The sequence below is a fragment of the Schistocerca cancellata genome, chromosome 6 (assembly GCF_023864275.1).
Source record: "Schistocerca cancellata isolate TAMUIC-IGC-003103 chromosome 6, iqSchCanc2.1, whole genome shotgun sequence".
Taxonomy (NCBI): domain Eukaryota; kingdom Metazoa; phylum Arthropoda; class Insecta; order Orthoptera; family Acrididae; genus Schistocerca; species Schistocerca cancellata.
This window is the reverse complement of record NC_064631.1, coordinates 420,524,145-420,543,445: the sequence shown is the minus strand read 5'-3', so window position 1 is coordinate 420,543,445 and position 19,301 is coordinate 420,524,145.

The following is a 19,301-nucleotide window of genomic DNA, read 5'->3' as shown; positions in this document are numbered from 1 at the left end:
CAGACAACTGTACCATCTGTTGACAAGCATTATCCTGTTGAAAAATGGTACCATGGTACTATCACGTAAGAGGGACCACATGAGGACGCAGAAACTCGGTGGTGTACAATTGTGCCGCCCGAGTTTGAACACGTCTGCTGGCCACCAACTCCCCAGACATGAACATTATTGAGCATATCTGGGATGCCTTGCAATGTGTTGTCCAGAAGAGATCTCCACTGCTTCGTACTCTTACGGATCTATGAAAAGCCATGGTGTCAGTTCCCTCCAGCACTACTTCAGATATTAGTCAAGTCCATGCCACGTCGTGTTGCCGCAGTTCTGCGTACTCGCCGGGGCCCTGTACTATATTAGTCAGGTGTAACACTTTCTTTGGCTATTCAGTGTATGTTCTTAGGTGAAAAGATATTGCAGTTAGAAAGCATTTTTTTTTCTCTTGCGGCAACGCATCGATGGTCGCGCAAATATCCGGACTTCATTCATTTAGTATTTGAGAATGAAAGTACTTTGCGACTTTCAAAAAACTTTACAGAGAATTTTAACCTATACGAAACTACTTCTTGCTGACACCCCCAGCAAAACGATGAGAAAAGAAAAGTTTATCGCTTACTACATTTTCGCTTTTCATGTAGTAAAACTGCTACACCAGCCACGACCTTTTAATTTATTGTTTTTTTCACTACCGACTCTATTCGGAACATAGTTTTCAGACAGTTTCCACATATACCATTGAATGCACCTGTAAAATTATAGTATTGTGCGACTCATAGTTCAGGAGTCTTGACGCCATAAGCGTTTAGGTGCGTGAAAAAATACAAAGGGCGTACAATATGTAATGCAACTTATTGTTTTTCTCGTCCAGTTGCGGTTGAAGAAAGACATAATTTTCTGTGGAACGTCGTGAAATATTGCGACTCAGCTCCTATAGTTTCATGAGGTTCCCGTAGCTGGCGGTGCTTTACGTAGCCTTCCAAGTGGCGTCTGTATCGGTGGTGCGCAAAAACAGAGCATAGGCGCTTGTAGAATACCTACGGAGACCTGGCAGTGAACAAAAGCTCAGTGAGTCGTTGGGCGAGGCGTTTGTTATTATCGCAACAAGTTTGCGCAAACCTGTACGATCCCCCGCGTGCCGACCGGCGCTCCTGCAATGTTGGAACGTCCGGACAGTCTCATTTGAGGTGATCGACGGATCACAATCAAAAATGTCATTGCACACTGAAGTTCTCTGTTGGTAGTGCTGGCATACTCGTCCATCATTTGGCTACTCAAAGGTATGTACCCGCTGGGTTCCTCGTCGCCTAACAGAAGACCATAAAGAGCAACGAAGGATCATCTGTGCGAAATTGTTTATACACTAAGACGCTGATAGTGACAGCTTTTTGTCGGACGTTGTCACAGACTATGAAATTTTTTCATCACTTAAAACCGGATACAAAACGGGAATCCATGGAATTGTGCAACACCATCTCTCCCGCGAACAAAAAGTTCAAAGCCGCACCCTCTGCTGGTATTGTCATGGCGACGGTCATCTGGGGGGTTATTCTGTTTTATGTCCTCCCTCATGGGGTAACGATCAACTCTGGAAGGTGCTGCCCTCAGGAAATTGAAGAAACGACTCCAACGTGTTTGTAGCCACAAAAATGAAAATGAACTTCTTTTTCTGCGTGATAACGCAAGGCCTAACACAAACCTGCTCACTCGAGAGGAGCCCACAAAACATCATTGTATTGTTCTTCCTTACCCACCCTACAGCCCGGATCTCGCACATTCCGGCTTCCACCTGTCTGGCCCAATGAAAGATGCACTCCGCGGGAAGCAGTACGTGGATGATGGGGAGATTATTTAAGCAGAAAGACATTGCCTCCGACGTCGACCAGTAGAGTGGTAGCATGCGGGCATAAGGACCTTGGAGTAAGGTGGCGTAAGGCCATCGCATTGAACGGAGATTATGTTGAAAAATAGGTTTTCTAGTCAGAAGGGTGGGGAATAATATGCTGTAGTTAAATCCTGAAGAAAACCAAACAGCTTTCAGAAAAAAAGTATTGTATTACTCATTGAACGCTCCTCGTAGCTTCTGCTTAAAATGTCGCACAGTAAAACTTAAACATCAGTCATGATGTTTTAATTTTTTACTTACTTACTACAAATTCCATTCGCAACAGACTTTGCAGACAGCTTCCACAAAAAAACCTGAATGTACATGCAAAATTATAATATTGTGCGACGCATAGTTCAAGAGATATAACGTCATTAACATTGCGATGCGCGAAGAACTCTTCCTATTACGCAAGTACACATCTAATCTACTTATCCACTGGTGACGAGCTAAAGCATTATGATCAGCTGCTTAACAGAATGTTGTCCACCTTTGAAGCGCAAACAGCAGCGTTTCATCGTGACGTGGATCTGACAAGTTCATCGTAAGTTTCCAGAGGCATGTACCACCAAATGCCTACCAACAGCTCACACAGTTCCCGTAAATTACGACCCGTTGTCTGGTGGGCATCTAGTCAGTGCCTGATGGCGTCCTGCGATGCTTGTGAAGCAGCTTTTCGAATGGATGACAGTGGATCCGGACACGACTATCGACATGGTGTCACAAGAAGCGTGATATATCTGACCAGAAACTGACTCAAGATTCAATATCGATATGTCCACTGTAACTGTAACTGACAATGTAGTGGGCCGGCCGCTGTGGCCGAGCGATTCCATGCGCTTCAGTCTGGAACTGCGCGACCGCTACGATCTCAGTTTCGAATCCTGCCTCGGGCATGGATGTGTGTGATGTCCTTAGGTTAGTTAGGTTTAAGTAGTTCTAAGTTCCAGGGCACTGATGACCTCAGATGTTGGGTCTCATAGTGCTCAGAGCCATTTGAACCATTTGACAATGTAGTCGCGTAGACGTGGAAACACGTGAGTGTCGTCTGCTGCGGAGCCCAATGATCAGCAATGTGTGGTGAACGTCGTTCTCATCACATAAATCTGTTAAATAAATGTTTGTTTTCTGAATATCTGAAGCATTTATTTCTTTCAACGTGCTACAAATTACAATCAGTGAAGCAACAGCAAAGAAAAAATAGCAGCAATGCTTTCAGAGTTATTTCTCTCTTAAACAACTCCGTGTGCTACAAATTTCTAAGAAGTTGCAGTCCCACATTTGTGGGATCAGAAGCTCTGCCGTAGCGTCTAAATTCAGCAGCATGTTCGAAGTTCACAGGTTCGAAACTTATGCAAGCTGTACTTTCACAAAATGAAAATAAACTGTCGTTTCACGTTTTTACGCACTCGAATTCATGCTGTCATAAATAGTTTATTTAAACATATTTAAGTTGCTTTCTATATTGGTTCGTGTCTGAAATTTAACCCAACTTTACAAAACGTAACATGAACTGAACTCAAAATGGTTCAATTGGCTCTGAGCACTATGGAACTTAACATCTCAGCTCATCAGTCCCCTAGATCTTAGAACTACTTAAACCTAACCAAACTAAGGACATCACACACACATCCATGCCGGAGGCAGGATTCGAACCTTCGACCGTAGCCGTCGCGTGGTTCCAGACTAAAGCGCCTAGAACCGCTCGGCGACACCGGCCGACTGAACTGAACTGTAACTGATCTGAATGCAGCTTGACTTTATATCAAATGAGCAACGGAAGTAAAACTATTATCTGGCCCTAATTAAAATTTCCACTTACTTCGCATCTTGACAACATTTTTACAGATTTCTCGAAAGCACAACAGCCATAAGGCAGCTCCTAAGCTAGATTTATGTTTCTAAATACATATTCAAACTGTTGCATGTGGTAATGCGAAATGATAAAATGTGGGGTGGGGAGACATAATTCCTGTGAAATGATATTCCAAGACAACGATTTTAGAATCAAATATACATTCAAAAAGACTGAGTAATACTTCGCGTGATCTTTACACATGACATTAGTCTGACCAATACTATGCTTAATAAGGTGAACAATATTTTTAAAAAGGTACAGTGATAACAGAGAATTTCTATAAAAATCAAACAGCTTAGTCAATTAATATGCGAATCTATGACTCGGGGAAGTGGGGTCGTCATTCTGTCGGCTCCGAGCAAGTTAATTAGCTGACAATAATCATTCCAACCTGCGCAATGCTGCAGTCTTACCTCAAACTTCTTCTCTTAAAAAATAACGACATTATTCAAAATATATTCCTTTCACCTTTAAATGAGTAAATGATATTCATCCTTGTTCCTTTCTTCATCTAACAGATACAGTCACAAATCCACACAGCACTGCTAAATACGGCCATCATCTACCACACTTCAACTAAGAATGTATCAGACTGCGCAGAGGCAAAGCCTGTGCCATGACAAGACCAAAGATAATTTAACAACAACGTAACTTGTTCTCTCTCTGACGAGCACATCGATGACATACAAAAATCAAAATGACATGACCACCTTACACACACACTATCAGATCAGAAGTATTCGGACGTCTGTTAGTGAAGATTAATGTGGGTGTGTTAACCCTTCGTTTAATGAGATTGGAACACTTCAGGGAACACTTTCTGTGAGGTGTGTGAATGCCTGTAGAGGAATGGCAGCGCAGTCTTCCTCAAGAGCCGAGATCAGATAAGGCAGTGATGGGATCTACAGCGAAGTCGACGTCATAAGTCATTCCTAAGGCGTTCCATTGGCTTCAGGTCGGGACTCCGGGAAAGTAAGTCCTTTTCAGGAATTTCATTGTTCACAAACCATTGCCTCACCAATTCTGCTTTGTGAAGGTTAGATTGTCTTGCTGGTACAGTCATCGTCTCCAACTGTTCCTCTACTGCAAGCAGTACACAAAACTGTAAAATTAGATCATGTCCCCCTGCACTTAGCTCTTCTTACGCTATTGTTGTGTACTCATACTGAGGGTCAAACAATAGATAACTGTGGTAACTGAGCCCACTGTGAAGACTTATATGAAAAGTGAGAGATCTTAATCGCACTATCTAAATACGCACAAGTAACTGATGACTTTTGAAAGAAACGTTAGTAATCTTTTCTCAAGAAGTTCTGCCCATTATTATGAATAGAGATGCTGTAAGTATTTACAGTAAAACGACTAAAAAATAAATTTGAAACTCAAAGTGGCACGCTCTTTTAGCGATGGGATTACACTAATAGATCAGCAAGAGATATTACAAACAGTCGAAACATATGGCTTTAAGAAAACTGTTAACAAGTAATTCGTAAATAAGTAAGCAACCAATAGAAAATTTCGTAGTACTATTTTTGCATGAAAGAAGATAAAGGAAACATCACTAATACTTGGTGCAGATGAAAAACGAAGATTCCTTCGCCCCGCCCTCCCCTTTTTCTTAGTTGTTTTTCAGACTTGGCTGCTGTATCCCGAGTATGAGTCGACGCTGTTATTCTTGACAAAATACATTTGTTGCCGGTTTGTCATAAATGGCACCAACAGAGGCTAAAATCTGGTGTCAACTTGATCAATTGGCGTGATAGCCTTAAGCAGAGAAAATAGCCACTCAGTTCTCGGTGACCCAGAGGCCGCCAGCAGCTGGTTCCAGAATTACGGCCATGTGGAACAGACAGTGTCGACCTCTTTGCCACGACGTGGTCGACTGGCACATGAGTTATCCTGCGAATATACACGTTTATTAATAAATTCACCTACGCTTCAGAAGACGCTACCTGTGTGAGGTGGTCACGGTGTCTGTCGCCCGTCATCACATCGGAATAACCTGTTAGGCAGTGCACTACGAGGTTTATTAAATACTCATTCATATTGAATGTAAATAAGTTATACACAACTGCAACCAGTCACTTTTTTGAATAATAATGCTTTATTCCATGAACCGGTTTTCGAACCTTTCCAGGTTCATCTTCAGATGGTTTCAGGAGGATCCGGGAAGTTACATCATTACTGGTAGAAGCATAATGCTGGGTGCTGGTTTGCGACAGTATAGGCGGCTTTTTTCGGATCTGTCTGCCTCCATTTTGATGTCCAGAACACTTTCACACAAACTATATTAGTTTACACTTTGACAGTGACACTTTTCCAGCATCCAGCATGCGCTTTGCAACTGGATCGTGGTAGAGTAAAAATTGGCAACCAGAACAAAAATGCTCATGTCATAGCACAACAGAGACAAAAACGTCATAGGCAGAGTTAGAGATGTAAAGGGAGGGACCTAGGTTTTCGACTTATCCTGTAGCTTCAAAGACATTTAAATCAAAACATCTTGACATATTCACCCTTTGCCGGCCGCTGTGGCCAAGCGGTTCTAGGCGATTCAGTCCGGAACCGCGTTGCTGTTACGGTCGCAGGTTCGAATCCTGCCTCGAGCGTGGATGTGTGTGATGTCCTTAGTTAGGTTTAAGTAGTTCTAAGTCTAGGGGACTGATGACCTCACATGTTAAGTCCCATAGTGCTTAGAGCCATTTGAACCATTTTATTCGCCCTTTTTTACGAGTTAACCCCATTTCTCCAGCGCAGTGATTTCTCTTAGCTGCAAGTGTAGGAACACCTGCATCTTGCAATTTATAGGCTAAAGTACCTGATCCTGTGCACAAAATCCAAAAGATTCGACAGTGATAGTAAACAACGTATACATGTAATAGCTAAAAAAGTTTTTTCTCAGGGGGATAAAATTTCTGGGCGTGGATTTATTCCTGGGGGGATCCTAATACAGGAAGTATCTGAGAGTGGGGGTGCATCTGTAATAGGAAGTATCCCAGAGCGGGGAAGCAAGCATCCTAAACTTTAATGACACGTTGTGCCATATTGCATGAGATGACAAATGCCGTGTTGGATGACATGATGTCATGTGTTAATTTATAACGTGTGACATTATGTGTCATCTTACTTTACTTGACAAGAGGCATTATATTACATGATATGGTCACTAATAATATCAAGTAAAAAAGCACGAATATGTCAAGATGTTTTTATTTAAATTTCTTTCAAGTTGCCAAATGAATCGAAAAGCTAGCTCCCTTCTTTTGCATCCCTAACTCTGTCCAGGACATATTCGCCTTTTTTTGCTGTGGTAGTAGCATTTCCCTTTATGATACCATTATAGAGCAACATGATGTCGAAATGACACGTAAAGGAAGACACAGTTAGGACTACCAGAAAATGCAGTTTATATTGGGAAAATCCTGGGAACGTGAAGCACTTCGGCTAGTCGGGTAAAGATTCTTGTGTGGTTTGTTCTAGAGTACCATCTCTGGTAGCCTCGTCGTCGAAGGAACACTGAGCCATAATAATTACTACATTTTTCTCATTGACTTCAGCAGCAATCTAGTAAGACTTTAAAAAATTCATAATACAACTGCAAAATGGTTCTGAGCACTATAAGACTTAACTTCTGAGGTCATCAGTCGCCTAGAACTTAGAACTAAGTAAACCTCACTAACCTAAGGATATCACACACATCCATGCCCGAGGCAGGATTCTATCCTGCGACCGGAGCGGTCGCTCGGCTCCAGACTGTAGCGCCTAGAACCGCACGGCCACTCCGGTCGGCATACCAGTGCAAGAGCTGCTAATAAATACAGGGCTATTACAAATGATTGAAGCGATTTCATAAATTCGCTGTAGCTCCATTCATTGACATATGGTCACGACACAGTACAGATACGTAGAAAAACTCATAAAGTTTTGTTCGGCTGAAGCCGCACTTCAGGATTCTGCCGTCAGAGCGCTCGAGAGCGCAGTGAGACAAAATGGTGACAGGAACCGAGAAAGCGTATGTCGTGCTTGAAATGCACTCACATCAGTCAGTCATAACAGTGCAACGACACTTCAGGACGATTCAGGACGAAGTTCAACAAAGATCCACCAACTGCTAACTCCATTCGGCGATGGTATGCGCAGTTTAAAGCTTCTGGATGCCTCTGTAACGGGAAATCAACGGGTCGGCCTGCAGTGAGCGAAGAAACGGTTGAACGCGTGCGGGCAAGTTTCACGCGTAGCCCGCGGAAAATTGGCTCATGCCACAACTGGAGACCGACAGCGCCGACTTCATCTTTCAACAGGATGGTGCTCCACCGCACTTCCATCATGATGTTCGGCATTTCTTAAACAGGAGATTGGAAAACCGATGGATCGGTCGTGGTGGAGATCATGATCAGCAATTCATGTCATGGCCTCCACGCTCTCCCGACTTAACCCCATGCGATTTCTTTCTGTGGGGTTATGTGAAAGATTCAGTGTTTAAACCTCCTCTGCCAAGAAACGTGCCAGAACTGCGAGCTCGCATCAACGATGCTTTCGAACTCATTGATGGGGACACGCTGCGCCGAGTGTGGGAGGAACTTGATTATCGGCTTGATGTCTACCGAATCACTAAAGGGGAACATATCGAACATTTGTGAATGCCTAAAAATACTTTTTGAGTTTTTGTATGTGTGTGCAAAGCATTGTGAAAATATCTCAAATAATAAAGTTATTGTAGAGCTGTGAAATCGCTTCAATCATTTGTAATAACCCTGTATTTATTCACTTACAGCCAGTTTCAGTCTTCAGAACATCAAGAGGTATCTTAAAAAATATTTATAACAGCTTGAATGGCACCATTAAAATGTGGATTTAAATAACATAAAATTCATCCTACGTCACTACTGTCAAATAGTACAATACGATACTTTGTCAATAATTTACCACTTGACAGTAACAATGTAGGATGAATTTTATGCTACTTTACGCCACAACTTTAATATTTCTGTGTCATAAATGACTAAGATATCTGATTAAAATCTGAAGTTTGAACTCGGTTGTAATAAAGAAGTATTTATTAGCACCTCTTTGTGGTAAACCATGACTTCTTTTTAAGTGCTTACGATTTGTGGGGCACAGCCTGACAAAATAACCTCATAGCCCTGCTGGAGGTTCATGTCGAACAAACTCAGTGATGTACTGCAGGGGTTGTTATCGGTCTGTTTCGGCCCTATGGTAAAATTACGGAAATGATCAGGGAACTGGAATGGGGTTCGTTGGAGGGAAAAGATGCTGTCTGCACACTAAGTGTTGCTAGCTGAAATTAGAGATTAAGTGTTATAACGTGTGAATCCCTCTGCTGCCATCATTAATTTTATTTAATCGTAACGACAAAGAAAAAAGCACAAACAGAGGAATAAGGCTATTCATTTACTCCTGGCTCCAAGCGTTCATAAATCGTTAAAGGGAGTGAGCAATAATAGAATGCACTAAAACCATGTCTTCCACATATATCCTCAATAAGCCGTCAAACGATGTACGGCTGGGTACCTTGTTCCAGTGCTAATCACTCCCTTTCTTGTTATACTCGCTAATCCCTCAGGGGCAAAATGACTGTCTGCCTGCTCCCATTCGAGCACTGACTTCTCTTGTCTTGTCGCTCCATCTGCAACATGTACGGTGGTGCAAGTAGCATTGTTCTGCATTTTGTCACAAATGCTATTTCTCTAAATTTTCTTGTTAGTGTTTCGCGAAAAGAACGTTATTTTTTGTCCATGGATGCCCGCTTGAGTTCACGAGGCATCTTCGTAAAATTCCCGTGTTGGTCGAAGCTACCAGAAACAATCCTAGCAATTTGATTCTGAATTGCTTCGATATCTTCCTATCATCCAGTGTTTCTTACAATATTGTCCGCAGGACCATGGATTTCCTTGGAGATCACTCAAGGGTTCGGCAAAAATTAAGCACTTTTTTCGTAACATTCAAGAAAGTAACTAAAAGACAATGTAAATTAACGGGTCTACGAAATTAAAAAAACTGAAAAATTAATAACTCTCGTTTCCACTTACTAATCTGGACATTCGGTATTAGTACTACAACGATGACGAATAACGCTGTATTAGACGGTGACTAAGCGGAAACCTAAACGAATTAGATACTTATCCAACAATAAAGGGATTTTTAGAAGAGGAAGGTATTGAAGAAGTTGTTCATCACCTCGAAGGTTTGAACGAAACGTTTAGCCAAATTTTCGAAATGAAAAGGAGATTGAATATCAAAATTAATTGTGGATTAATAACCAATTTATTTTAAAAGAACGACGTTCGACCATTTCAGCAGATGAAAACAAAACTTTTATTGACCTGTGCGATCAATCGTTAGAATTAAAAAGATGCTACTGGAATTTGGAGTAGTTTAAAAGAAGAATATCAATTGTCGCAAAACGCTGTGTTGGTGCTTTTACGTTTACAATAACCACACAAAAACGGACTCCGTTCAGACGAAAAATGATCATAGCAACGAACATGATGCGAACCTGTCATGAGAAACAGAGTTTTAGCCATACAATCTATATTTAGTATACGCAGCTTTAATGTGACGTAGAGGGGATACCAAACGTTCGAGCAGTACTCAAGGTCTCGCACTAGTTTCCTGTATGCGGTTTCCTTTATCGATCTACGCTTTCCCTAATTCTCCAATTAGACTGAAATTGATCATTCGTCTTCCCTATAGCTGACCTTACGTACTCGTTTCTTTTTATGCCAGTTTGCGACATTATAGGTAGATATTTACTTGAAGTGTCTGTCTTAAATAACGCACCACTAGTACTGTGCTCGAAAGTTACAGGATTATTTTTCCTACTCATTTGCATTAACTTACATTTATCCAGATTTAACCAGCCTTTCGTCACATGAAACAGAAATTCTGTCGAACTCATTCTTTATCGTCCTACATTCGACAACGACCACACTTCTCCATACACTATGGGGTAATCAGGGAACGGAAGCGAACTGCTACTCACGCTAACCGTCAGTTCGTTTGTGTTTAGAGAGGACAAGAAAGGTCCTGGGGCACGTCTGACGACATCTCCGCCTCACTGCTTTTTTCCAGTCTCATCTAAGGGTAAAGCGGTTTCCAGAGAACCTAGGGAATGATACGTGTTTGAAGTTATTCCCACAGCACCTCATGTCTAGTGACCGATAGCGACAGATATATCAATACGACAGCATTTACCCAGGATCCTCAGTGTCGAATACGAAGTATACTTACTGAAACAGCCACTTCTTAATTCAGTGACCTGCACTAAAGTGTTTGTCAGTCGTTCTCTGCTCTTGGACATTATGGAGCGGTGCATACGTTACTAATGGGATTCACTGAACGATTCATGATCTGGGCGACACCGCACCGAGTCCTAGATTGTCTCTTATTTAACATTACGGAAGTTGTATGCATGAATCAGATCCCCTGCGGCCTAGGTTGTATAATAATACGTTTCGTAAGTCAGACCTACAGATTTAAAGCGTGAAGAGAATGTTAGGTATTTCCTTTTTCTCATTTTTGGAACATATATTAATTATATGAGTTATGTTACGTCATCAACGAAATATGTTAGATCGCACAGCCAGAATCTTGGAGCGAGAATGATTAGTTTCAATTTATTTCACAAGAAACTGATTTAGATTAAAAATCAAAATGTGTTTATAGATACAAGGAGACAAATCTGTTTTAGTTTAAATTGATATTTTGGAAATCTACATCCATACATAAAAGTTTTTAAGATGAAGAAATTCTCACGACAATGGTTACGCACAGCTGAGCAGAACGCTCGTACTATCGTATTAAACACAAATAAAGTTTAAAAGCCAGCCAATATATTTAATATCAAGCAGTTGTCATGTGCTGTAAGGGCAGTGCAGTACCTCTGATTGCCTTCTTATAGAGGAAGACGAGTTGCATCCATTTTCGGGAATTCGATTCCGTTATTGCATCCAGCCGCACAATTAAGATGGTCTATTAGAAATTCGTTAAGATTAGCAGAGATTGGAAATATCGCTTCCGTTATAAGGTTCTTTTTATTTAAAACACGACATAAAAAGAACCTTACAACTGAAGCGATATTTTCAATCTCTGCTACGATGCTCAGTTGCGGACTGCTTGTCATTACGACTGCTAGTCATTAAGATTAAACAAGTTATGAGAAAATTAGTATTCATAAAATATTCAAGATGTCATTTAATAATTAGATGTCGCATGCTCAAATTTTGTTTTGCGAATTGCGGAGAACAATGTGTTATTATTTAACTAATGGTACCGTTCCCATTTAATGTTCTGTTCCCAGAGGCTGCCACTGCTCAGTGGTCTAAATTGTTTTTGTAAGATCGGTCCATTACTTAACTGCCTCCCTTGCGGCGCAGAGACCATAATATGTAATTCTAAAAGTGATGAATCTAATTACTGCTCAGTTTTAATCTCTTTTCGTTTGCTTGATTTCAAAGATTTACGTTGCTACAAAAGAAGCAGTTTTGCGCAGGATTTTTTTGAAAGTGAAATCTGCAATGGTTGCACCTATAAAGGCATTGAAGATAAATTTTGAAGCGGTTAATACGAAAACAACGATAGAGCTCTACACCATTAACGGTAAGAGTCGAATTCCTACTGTGGTGAATGTCGCAGATGTAGGAACTGAAGGAGAATTGGCGAAGCAGCTGTAGCGAATTGTGTCTCAGGTTGCCTACTGCGGTAGGCGTCATACAATTCGCGTGCGAATATTCGTGCGTTAGAACGAAGAAGCGATATTACTTCTTCACTCAATAATATGAAAGAGTAACAGTGTCAAAGCAGTTAGAGCATAAAAATTCCTTCATCCTAAACTTGTCGAAAACATATTTGATTTTACAGAAAACAAAAACAAATATCGCAGAAACCTTGCAAAAATATCACTGAAACAATAAAAAAATATAACGCAAACGCTACGAGAGCTCGTAAAGACATAATTTATTTTCATAAGTAAGGTGCCTTATGTTATGAATACGTCTTAGACTGTCATTCAGTCTCGTGTTACCGATGTGCGAAATTTCTGCAAGCGGGTGTTACGCAGTGCTGCCTACCTCGTAGGTGCGCGGTCCACTTTGCAGAAACGTGGCACGTGTTGCTAGCGGGGAAACGATAACACATGTCTTCACATGTTTACAAGCAATCATTTACATACCTTTGAACCTGGGGAAGAGATTTAACATCGAAGATGTACTAAAAATTTTTTGCAAAGTGATTTTGTATCGAGAGGTATTAGGAAATATTGTTTTGAATGGATTAAGTTATATGTAAAAATACCTCCGCAACTCACCTGGTTAGTAAGACGATAGTTGTATATTTCTTATTGTTCTACCAAGAAAATATATCTTCCAGTAGACTAGGATGTTCGTTATTTTATAATGTCATCGTTTTCTTGTGTTTTATCTTTGGGTTTTTAGCTGAAAGGAAGTTTCTCACATCAAAATTGAAAACATCAGGAAGTACATTGTTGAAGCATAATCAAGTGCGCGCCAAAAATTAGCCTTTCTGTTTATGCTACACTAAACTACAGCGCTGTGAAGGGAGCAACCATTACACATATTCAAACGAACCCTTGCAAAAAAATGCTTTATATGTAATATTAGAACTGTTTCTAGAGGTGGGAACGTGGAGTCTCACACAGTATCACACGAAACTGTATATATGATAAATACGTGCAGCCAGTAGCCTGTTGCCGTTCTGGTGTGCAGTCCGAAGACTGGTTTGATGGAGCTCTCCAAGGCAGTCTATCCTGTGCACTCTTCGTCATTTGTGTATGGCTAGGCTATATCCTACATCCATTTAAACCTTTTTATTGTGTAAAAGCCTTGGTTTCTCTCTACAATTTTAAGTCCTTCCTTTGTCCCCTTCCTTTCATAACCAAACTGACTATTTCTTGACGGTTCAAGTTGTGTACCATAAACCGATCCTTTCTTTTAATCAAATAGCGCAATAAATTTCTTTTTACCCAATTGCGATTCAGTACCTCATCATTAGTTATTTTACCTTTTATTTAACTTAATACACTAAAACCAATCTTTCATGATATGTGGGGAAACAAAATCGCTTTGCGAAAATTTTTGGGTACGTCTTCGATAAAAAAATCTAATTCACAGTTATATGTATCTTTAACGATTGATCGTAAAGACTATAATGCATGTGTTTTAGTTTCCCCGCTAATAACGCGACTACTTTTCTGCAATGTAGAAAGCGCACCTAAGAGGTAGACTGCACTGCGTAACATCAGTTTGCAGAAATTTCGCACACCGGGAACACGAGACCGAATGTAATTCTAAGAAATATTCACAGTATAACGGGCCTTACGTATGAAAATAAATTATATGTTTACGTAAGGTTAGAAAATATTACTCCGCATTAAAACTTCCTATACGTTTCAATAAACTTCAAAATACTGCTCTGAATAGACTAAAAGTATGTCAGCTGTTGTGTTTTGGTTTTACTTTGTGCTGACACCTGACCGCGGTTTGCTTTATGGAGAGATGTGGCTTAAGCCCGGGTATTTCACAAAAAAGAGACAGGGAAAGGCTTTTTATGAAAATGAAAATTAATTTTTTTATGGGCAGTAGTTTTCTTTGTGACATTAAAGCACAACAAAGTTTTTATATAAATTTTTATTTAAGAATCAACAAAAATTTGTTAAGCAGTTATTGAAATTAATTGTTCTTTGTAACTGATTGTAACAATAATTACTGCATGCTTACATAGAAATGATTGTCGCATACACTGTGTAGTTATGTTTTGAATTGATTCATGTACAAGTTCACATTGATCCGTGTCCGTAGCTGCGCAGTGAGCGCGGCAAATTATTAACTGAAGGGGCCTAGGTTTGCTTCCCGCCCAGGTCGTAGATTTTCTCCGCTTGGAGACTGAGTGTTGTGTTGGATTGTCATTATTTTAGAAGCGTTATAACTGACACGAAACTCGCATGCATGGCGTGACATGACAAGTTTAAGCCTATGTAACTTCATACCAGGGTATTGCCTGACCATGAAGAAGATTCTGAATTGTCGCAGCACACTGTCGTATCGTCATTCCACTGTTGAGATGGCTGTGTCGTCCTTTACCAAAAGCCAATAAATGGAAAAAAAAACTTAACGCTGCTTTGGTGTGTAATTGTCATATTGCGTGTGCTAGCTGTTTTTTTTTTCTTCTAACTACATCCAACACCCTGAGAGGAAAGATAACATTTCAGTGCAGAGTCCTTGATAAGTTTCTTGTAAGTAATTACTGAGTACAATTTTATGTGATATGGAATCTTAATATTGTAGGGAACAGAAAACAACGCCCTGGAATTACCGATAGAACACTTTTCAATATAAGCTGAAACTTACAGGTTGTTCTGTATCGTTACTTTGCAGATGTACCATAAGTTACGGGCAATAATTTTAGTATTTTTTTATTTGTATGTCAGAGTAAACTCGATCAGTAAGAAGTGATAAATTATACTCTTCAGTGGGACTGACAGTGTAAAAGTATGATGCTTGTTAAGTTTGCACACCCCCAGGTACAAGTATAGTTTGCTTTGGTCTTATGTTCTTTCACGTTTCGTGTGAACCCTTATTGTCGACGTGGTAGCTGAAGCAAATGGACTGTTCTCAACGTCGGCGCATCCGATGTTTGGGCGACACTGTACAGACGCACCTGCGACTGGTGCGTGCTGGCTGTGTGGCGTGGCGCGGCGCGGTGTCCTACTTGTGCAACAGCGCGGCGCGGGGCGCAGGACTCGCCAAGGACCGCCGGCTTTCACTGCCTGGCGTAACTCGCTTCCAAGTCACCAACCACTCTTACGAAACGAAGCACGGCCATTGCTCTCTGGAAACTCTGCCCCGCACCGCTAAAAATGTGACCGTAGGGTTTTCTCCGCCTCTTGCCTGGCCTCGGGTTCCTTTACTAAGGAGGTCATTTGTGACGTATTTCTAGCTTGTAGCTGCTATAAGGTACGGCCTGTTGACTCAGCCAGCTATCTTACTGCACTCGTAAGCATTGAATAGGAATGTCAATAAATGTCTTTGAAACAAAGAAGGAATGTAAAGACATGACATAAGAACTAAGGAGGACATTGATATAACAGTTCAAAGATTGAGCAGGTGTCACACTAGAGTGAGAAGCATGAGGTGATTGTCCTACAACGAACTGCTCTCCACCATAAGAAAGAAAAAAAGCACATTTAAGAAAAATGACCTACTAACCATAGATATTGTATTTTCTACTGTTTGGATGAGTACATGCAGACAAATCTACACTAGTCAGTGACATCACCCTCGTTGAAATAACGAGAGGGTGGAGGAGACGGAGTTTATATCCATATAGTGATATGAATATCTTACGTTTTGGTTATATGTTAGTATAAGTACACTAATGACCGTTAAAATTGCTACACCAAGAAGAAATGCAGATGATAAACGGGTATTCATTGGACAAATATATTATACTAGAACTGACAAGTGATTACATTTTCACGCAGTTTGGGTGCATAGGTCCTGAGAAATCAATACCCAGAACAATCATCTCTGGCCATAATAACGGCCTTGATACGCCTATGCATTGAGTCAAACAGAGCTTGGATGGCGTGTACAGGTACAGCTGCCCATGCAGCTTCAACACGATACCACAGTTCATCAAGAATAGTGACTGGCGTATTGTGACGAGCCAGTTGCTCAGCCACCATTGACCAGACGTTTTCAATTGGTGAGAGATCTGGAGAATGTGCTGGCCAAGGCAGCAGTCGAACATTTTATGTATCCAGAAAGGCCCGTACAGGACCTGCAACATGTGGTCGTGCATTATCCTGCTGAAATGTAGGGTTTCGCAGGGATCGAATGAAGGGAAGAGCCACGGGTCGTAACACATCTGAAATGTAACGTCCACTGTTCAAAGTGCCGTCAATGCGAACAAGAGGTGACCGAGACGTGTAACCAATGGCAACCCCATACCATCACGCCGGGTGATACGCCAAATGGCGATGACGAATACACGCTTCCAATGTGCGTTCACCACGATGTCATCAAACACGGATGCTACCATCATGATGCTGTAAACAGAACCTGGATTCATCTGAAAAAATGACGTTTTGCCATTCGTGCACCCAGGTTCGTTGTTGAGTACACCATCTTTACACCATCGCACGCGTTCCTGTCTGTGATGCAGCGTCAAGGGTAACCGCAGCCATGGTCTCCGAGCTGATAGTCCATACTGCTGCAAACGTCGTCGAACTGTTCGTGCAGATGGTTGTCTGGCAAACGTCCCCATCTGTTGACTCAGGGATCGAGACGTGGCTGCACGATCCGTTACAGACATGCGGATAAGATGCCTCTCATCTCGACTGCTAATCTAATCAGGCCGTTGGGATCCAGCACGACGTTCCGTATTACCCTCCTGAACCCACCGATTCCATATTCTGCTAACAGTCATTGGATCTCGACCAACGCGAGCAGCAATGTCGCGATACGATAAACCGCAATCGCGATAGGCTACAATCCAGCCTTTATCGAAGTCGGAAACGTGATGGTACGCATTTCTCCTCCTTACACGAGGCATCACAACAAATTTTCACCAGGAAACGCCGGTCAACTGCTGTTTGTGTATGAGAAATCGGTTGGAAACTTTCCTCATGTCAGCACGTTGTAGGTGTCGACACCGGCGCCTACCTTGTGTGAATGCTCTGAAAAGCTAATCATTTGCGTATCACAGCATCTTCTTCCTGTCGGCTAAATTTCGCGTCTGTAGCACGTCATCTTCGTGGTGTAGCAATTTTAATGGCTAGTAGTGTATATAAGGGGTGTCGTCAAGTGCATTTTCTCTGGTGTTTCGGCAGATATTTGCAATTTCGTTTTGGCAATATGTAAATAGAGTCAGTAGTAACAGATGCTGCTCGTCACGTCTTTCATACGACGCCCAACGTCGGACGTAAAGCATTGGTTTGTTTCCTGTTACAAACAAAATCATCTTTAAACCGGAATTTTACTTGCCCATTCGATAGAACGTTCCAGAATTACTCTAGTGCGATATTCGTTTAATCTACATGTGTTAACAGCGACAGTAAAACACGAAGAATAACCAGTAATCGACCAGCGACAGCAACGCCCTGGCTGCTAGCACCGGGCAACAACGCTGCTCTGTCTGCGTTGGAGTACTGGTTACTCTTCCTGCTTTACTGCCCCTGTTCATGCATATCGACAAAACTAATATCGATGAGATGAAGTTGGGACCACTCTTCCGAATAGGCACGTAAAAATTCTCTTTAAAATCAATTTCTTTACGACAGTAAACAAACCGGTGCGTTACGTCAACACTGTTTGGGGTGACTCTAATTACACACTGCAAAAACGAAGTTGCAAATATTTGCTGAAACACCAGAGAAAAGGCGCCTGACGATACCGGTATATACTGCCGAATGGACCTACTGTTATTTAGTAGTACAGTGTGTCTCTTTCTTTTGTTTTTTCCTATAAAATTCTTATAGGATGGCACGATTTTTTACTTAGAATATGTAGTTCAACTCTTTTTTATACATTTAATATATTTATTTGAATTAAAATGTCTTTTGTAACATCAAAGTACTTTATTGTGTAAACGCTGCATAATAGTATTTTACAGCCAATGATTTTATTTTATTTGTATTATAAAGACTTTGTATGTCTGATTAGAGGATAAAATTTCTTTCCCAGTTTTAATACGCTCACGAATTATGCGAGAGAATGGAATATTGTTATATATTTATTTTCTCTAATGTATTCTGTATACTACATTTATATGACTATATATTATATCTTGTACTTTTGTATATTATAAGGAGCATGGGACTAAACTGCATTGAATAAAGAATATTTAGATATTCAGGATAGAGTTAGGTAACCCTATGATGTTACCTGTGCTTGTGCCGCCAGTTACTATGTCTGCCAGAATAGCTCACTGGACAGCTTGTCTGGCAGCTATCCGGAATCCCTGGGATCGAATCACGGTACTGCCGGGATTTTTACTTGGTGAGAGGACTGGTACGGGGTGCATTCAACCTTGTGATGCCAGCTGAGGAACTACTTGAAACCGAAGTGGTGCCTCCAATTTCAAGAAAGCCAACAACGGCCGGGAGAGCGGTGTGCTGATTTCATTGCTCTCCATACAGCATCCATTGATGTCACTGGCAGCGGATGACACGGTGGGTGATCGGTCGCGATTGGCCCGTTAGCACCAGAATGTGGAGTTTTGCTTTGCCGGTCAGTACAGTAAAGTACAGTACTCCACAAATCCAACTTGTGGATTTCATCAAGTTAATACACTCCTGGACATTGAAATAAGAACACCGTGAATTCATTGTCCCAGGAAGGGGAAACTTTATTGACACATTCCTGGGGTCAGATACATCACATGATCACACTGACAGAACCACAGGCACATAGACACAGGCAACAGAGCATGCACAATGTCGGAACTAGTACAGTGTATATCCACCTTTCGCAGCAATGCAGGCTGCTATTCTCCCATGGAGACGATCGTAGAGATGCTGGATGTAGTCCT